This window comes from Primulina tabacum, chromosome 1, assembly GCF_025594145.1.
Source record: "Primulina tabacum isolate GXHZ01 chromosome 1, ASM2559414v2, whole genome shotgun sequence".
NCBI classification, from domain to species: Eukaryota; Viridiplantae; Streptophyta; class Magnoliopsida; order Lamiales; family Gesneriaceae; genus Primulina; species Primulina tabacum.
Window position 1 is genome coordinate 4,627,740 of NC_134550.1, and position 7,089 is coordinate 4,634,828.

A 7,089-nucleotide genomic window follows, 5' to 3' on the forward strand; every position below is an offset into this window, starting at 1 on the left:
ACGAGTGAGTCTCATGTGAGACCGTCTCACGGATCTTAATCTGTGAGACGGATCAATCCTACACATATTCACGATAAAAAGTAATACTCTTAGCATAAAAAATAATACTTTTTCATGGATGACTCAAATAAGAGATCCGTCCCACAAATACGACCCGTGAGACATCTCACACAAGGTTTTGCCAAAGTGTAAAACAAAAATGGCGACATAATGAAGAGAATTAACTTCATTTTTTAAACCGAACACGGTGAAAATATACTAGTAATTTACGCGCGCGATGAACAAATACGTAAATAATAATTTTTAAAACTTTAACAATTTTGAGAATGTGATATAGTTATAGGTGGATTACGAATTCAGTGAAATATATATATTTTTACGATAATTTTATAGGGGTACTATCTCTGTCTATTTCGAAGTTATTTATTTAAAGAAACCGATGCTTAAAAATATACTATTGATACTTGATAGTCTGGTAAAATCGAAATTAGATATATGAAATTGTAATCTTGGTAATTATGCACGAAATAAATATAAACTTGAAATTGAATTTTGTTAATATGGATATTATGGAGTGAAATTATATCATAACTTGAGTTAGTCATTTTCATAAAATGAGTCCATTGTGCAGTGATGTTTGTACGAAGCTTAAGCTCGCAATGTCAAAAAATGTTATCAGATATGTTCACCGACAAAAATGCCAATAATAAGACACATTTTGAACCTAGGGTACATCAACAAAAATGGTAAAGTAAAAAATCCAAAAAAGGGTAAAGAAAACACAATCATTGATTCATTATAAAAAGACTCGATCATCAACTCAATCTCCACGTTCTATTGTTTTCTTAGCAGGAATAATTATTGATTTTCAAACATTTTCATATCAATAATTGCACTACTCTAACCTATATGAATCAAACACATGACATTGACAAAGTTACACTTATATACTGCATCGTATATACAATATCGATCTCGAAAATTCAATATGATGTATTTGATTAAACACGTTGTGGAGGCGGATGCATAACACTACTTGCACGATTTCTGCTCTGGAAATTGCAATATTGTTTGAGTTTGTTCTTGACTTTGTTTTCTTAGCACACTTTTACAGCATAATTCCAACATCAATAATTCATCGAAATAGCGACATATCATGCTACGTAAATCATCTATGCTATGCTGGATTCTTTTGTTTGATATGAACATGTGGTATAGTTAATTCTTTATAGTTTAGATAATATTTTTAGTGAATTTCTTAAAAAAAAATAGCTTAAGCGATGCTTAATATCCATTAAGCATCTGCTTTTTAGAACATGAAAATTTAATTATTTAATCTTAAATTTACGATGTTTTTATCGAGATCTATTTTTTAGCTTAAAATAATTAAAATCGTAATAAAATTTTAACGCTTCTTACGTTTAAATTATTTTAATTTTATAAAGTTTGAAACTTGACTAAACTGTTTCATCACGCTTCAGGGCTTTTTGTAACCTTAATAAAATACATATAAATTATAATTTGATTCAATATATATTTGATAAATGACGTATTCAATCTATCATATAAGAAAATAATTAACGTATCAATTAACTAGTATCCTTTGCAAAAAAAATTAGGCGACTACGTACAATGATAATAATGTGTAGGAATTAATTAAAAAAATATTTTCCACTGATATTTTCCAAAGCATCTTTTTCTAAAAGATATCATTTCGTAAGGGGATTTTATATTGAATCGAATACGTTGAATCTATGGCCAAAAATATAAGTAATAATGAAAAAGATAGAACAAAAGAGGAAAGGAAAAGAAAAAAGAGATCGGTTCATAAAGTTCACAGAGATATTTCACAAGGTAGATCTTTTTTTTTGTCTCTAGGGCATGATGCTTTCTACTTTGAGTAGAACTCGTTTGAGATGATCTCATAAATATATACGTGTGAGATGGATCGAGTCAGTCATGTCTGCAATGAAAATTAATATTTGTTAAAAGTTGGGTCAAGTCGGAGATCAATATCACAAAATTTACTTATGAGACAATCTAATAAGAATTTTTGTTGTTCTAATTTTATCTCTCTTATAACAATATCTTCTCGTTTTAAAATTTAGGTAATTTAAATATATGATGTTATCGAAAATGTAGGTCAGTGATCACCGACCTAGCTGGTATGCTTGAATTTCACCTGTTCTTATTGCTATTCTTTTTATCTTGAAATTCAAGAAAAATATATCGCGGGAGGATGTCAGAAGTTTTCTTGGGAATGCTCTTCCCATGTTTAAGCAAATAATATGTTTTAGAAGGAGAAGATAAAATACATGAAAAAGTGATAACTATTGCAGCAATAAATAAAATGTTCTTTTATATATTGATGGAAAATTGTGATCTCAATTATTTGTAATTTTAATATTTTTCATCGTGGGTGTTGATAAGATACTATATATTTTATGAAAAGAGACTAAAATTACAAAAATAAAAATAATTGACTAAAACTGAAATTTATTAATATAGATAACTATTGTCGTAACTAGATAAATATACAAACAAAATAAAAAATATGTTTCTCTTATATTAAAAAAATATTTCACCTCACTGTTTAGACAAAATGTAATTTTCCTAATTAGGTATAGAAAGTTGAAGATTTTCAAATCATCACACGACCTCACTTCGAGGTATAATTTCCGATCTGTTATTGTTTCGGTAATTTGTAAAAAAATACACTTGCCAATGATTTTTTTAAGTTTCAGTACACATAAGTTTTTTTTTTTGTATTTTAATACCTGACAAAAGACAAACTAAGTTTTTACCACATGTTTAATGTATTTTTACCTTTTTACCCTTTTTACTTAATAAAAAATTATATAAATCCCTTTTTTTGTTAGCCATCTTCTCTTTCCACTCACCATTCCCGATGCATTTGGACCACATATACATTGAATTAAAATATTTTTTATTTTAAAAAACAATTCACAACTAAGCATTGAACTTTTTGAAATACTTAATTTTACTTGCGAAATACTTAATTTCAATTTTAAAATACTTGATTTAGTAAATGACATACTCATAATGTGTATTAAAATATTTGATATTCGAATATGCAACGCAAGTTCACCAAGTGCTCGTATTTCCTTCCAAGATTCATTTGGATGACATGTTCATTTCATTTAATTATTTTTTTATTTTAAAAAACAAAACAAATTCGCAACTAAACATTGAACTTTTTCAAGTATTTAGTTTTACTTGCGAAATACCTAATTGCAGTTTTAAAATACTTGATTTGGTAAATGAGATACTCAGAATGAGTATTAAAATACTGGATATTCGAATATGTAACGCAAGTTCACCAAGTGCTCGTATTTCCATCCAAAATCTATTTAGATAACTTGTTCATTTCATTTAATTATTTTTTTATTTTTAAAAAAACAAATTCGCAACTAAGCATTGAAATTTTTTAAGTACTTAGTTTTACTTGTGAAATACCTAATTTCAGTTTTAAAATACTTGATTTGGTAAATGAGATACTCAAAATGAGTATTAAAATACTGGATATTAGAATATGCAACGTAAGTTCACCAAATGCTCGCATTTCCATCCAAGATGCATTTGGATGACATGTTCATTTCATTTAATTATTTTTTTATTGTTAAAAAACAAATTCGTAACTAAGCATTGAACTTTTTCAAGTACTTAATTTTATTTGCAAAATACCTAATTTAAATTTTAAAATACTTGATTTAGTAAATGAAATACTCAGAATGAGTATTAAAATACTGGATATTCGAATATGCAACGTAAGTTCACCAAGTGCTCGCATTTACATCCAAGATGCAATTGGATGACATGTTCATTTCATTTAATTATTTTCTTTATTTGAAAAAAAAAACAAATTCGCAACTAAGTATAGAACATTTTGAAGTACTTACTTTTACTTGCGAAATATCTAATTTCAATTATAAAATACTTGATTTGATAAATGAGATACTCAGAATGAGTATTAAAATACTGGATATTAGAATATGCAACGTAAGTTCACCAAGTGCTCGCATTCTATCTAAGATACATTTGGATGACATGTTAATTTCATTTAATTGTTTTTTTATTGTTAAAAAAACAAATTCGCAACTAAACATTGAACTTTTTCAAGTACTTAGTTTTACTTGCGAAAGACCTAATTTCAGTTTTAAAATCTTTGATTTGATAAATGAGATACTCATAATAAGTATTAAAATACTGGATATTTGAATATGCAACGTAAGTTTACCAAGTGCTCGTGTTTCCATCCAAGATGCATTTGGATGACATGTTCAAGGACTTTTTAGCAGCTACAAAGCATTGAAAGAGAAAAAGGCTTGGAGCGAAGATTTGAAGATTTTCGGACAATGTTTTTCGAGCGAATAACCCGTGATAGGAACGAGTAGCATAATACGTGGATTTACAATTTACATAGAAATATGAAGTCGGATACACGTCGATAGTCATAATCCAGTAGGTCGAAAGCTAGGGATTTAATAAAACGACATGCAATTCACCCTTGACAAATAATTAAAGAGATTTAATTACTTCACTGAGTTGAATTAGTTTGGCATAGCTTGAGAGGGCATGTTCAATTGGATATGAAATCTCGTCGAAAGCATAGATCATTGTCGAACGAATTAAGTAGATTAAGGAGGGGTAGGTGAACCGAGATTCTCAACAAATTCATTTCTCATTGAACTTTAATTAATCATTCTAGCTTATTTATTTCATCATTCAATCCTTGAACCATTTCATTGAGTTTTTATTTAATAATCGTAGTAGTAAACAATCATCTGAAGTATCGCTGCTAAAAATTGAATAAATGAGAATAATAATTGAGAAATACAATCCTTAGATGAACGATACTCGTACTCTTGTACACTATATTATTACTTGACATCGTGCACTTGCGATTATTTCGAGCTTGAATATTATTGATTTTTAATAAGAATTTTACAATGAAAGTTTTGCTCGATCACTAAGCATAGAACATTTTGAAGTACTTACTTTTACTTGCGAAATACATAATTTTAATTTTAAAATACTTGATTTGGTAAATGAGATACTCATAATATGTGATAGAATACTGGATATTCGAATATGCAACGTAAATTCAGTCATGGTTGGTTTTCCAACTAAGATTCATTAGAATACTTATTCATGTCATTTAAAGAAATGAACACAGTTCATTAGTGATCGTGAAGTAAGAGTAAGTTGTTTGTAGATCAAAATAAGCACTTACTTTTAACAAGAATATAGTAGCATACTTTTCCCGGAGTAAAAGTAAGTTCTTTCTTTGTATATCGAAATAAATTGTTATTTTTATTTCATGAGGAGTGATGAACAATGTATTTGTTAAAATTTCAATTGCATTGAAATTGCATCATAATGCATATTAGAAATATCCAGTATTTTATTACCTATTCTGAGTATCTCATTTATGAAATCAAGTATTTTGAAACTGAAATTAGGTACTTATCAAGTAAACTAAGTACTTTAAAAGTTTCATGTTTAGTTGGGAATTTGATATTTTTTTACAAAATAGATATCACACGATAAGAATATGTCGTCCAAATGCATCTTCTAAGGAAAGACCAACACTTGGTGAACTTACCTTGCATATTCGAATATCCAGTATTTTAATACATATTCTGAGTATCTCATTTACCAAATCAAGTATTTTAAAATTGAAATTAGGTGTTTCGCAAGTAAAACTAAGTACTTGAAAATGTTTAATGCTTAGTTACGAATTTGTTTTTTTTAACAATAAAAAAATAATTAAATGAAATAAACATGTCATCCAAATGCATCTTCGATGGAAATGCGAGAATTTGGTGAATTTATGTTGCATATTCTAATATCCAGTATTTTAATATTCATTTTGAGTATTTCATTTATCAAATCAAGTATTTTAAAATTGAAATTAAGTATTTCGTAAGTAAAACTAAGTACTTCAAAAAGTTCGATGCTTAGTTGTGAATTTAAAAATAAAAAATATTTAAATGAAATGTACATGTCATCCAAATGCATCTTGGATGAAAATGCGAGCATTTGGTGAACTTACGTTGCCTACTAGAATATCCAGTATTTTATTAACTTTTATGAGTATCTCATTTACCAAATCAAGTATTTTAAAACTGAAATTAGGTATTTCGCAAGTAAAACTAGGTACTGAAAAAATTTCAATGCTTAGTTGCGAATTTGTTTTTTTTAAAATAAAAAAAATAATTAAATGAAATGAACAAGTTATCTAAATAGATTTTGGATGGAAATACGAGCACTTGGTGAACTTGCGTTGCATATTCGAATATCCAGTATTTTAATACTCATTCTGAGTATCTCATTTACCAAATCAAGTATTTTAAAACTGCAATAGGTATTTCGCAAGTAAAACTAAGTACTTGAAAAAGTTCAATGCTTAGTGGCGAATTTGTTTTGTTTTTTAAAATAAAAAAATAATTAAATGAAATGAACATGTCATCCAAATAGATCTTGGAAGGAAATACGAGCACTTGGTGAACTTGCGTTGCATATTCGAATATCAAATATTTTAATACACATTATGAGTATGTCATTTACTAAATCAAGTATTTTAAAATTGAAATTAAGTATTTCGCAAGTAAAATTAAGTATTTCAAAAAGTTCAATGCTTAGTTGTGAATTGTTTTTTAAAATAAAAAAATATTTTAATTCAATGTATATGTGGTCCAAATGCATCGGGAATGGTGAGTGGAAAGAGAAGATGGCTAACAAAAAAAGGGATTTATATAATTTTTTATTAAGTAAAAAGGGTAAAAAGGTAAAAATACATTAAACATGTAGTAAAAACTAAGTTTGTCTTTTGTCAGGTATTAAAATGCAAAAAAAAAACTTATGTATACTGAATCTTAAAAAAATCATTGGCATGTGTATTTTTCTACAAATTACCCTTGTTGTTTAATATGATGACCCCTCTTTTCTGAAAGATCTGAATGATAAAATCAAGCTAAATATCATCCATTTGAACCTCTTCTCGATGCCTCAATTTATTTATTTATTTATTTTTATTTTTTTGGCTTTTCCAAAGTATAAATTATC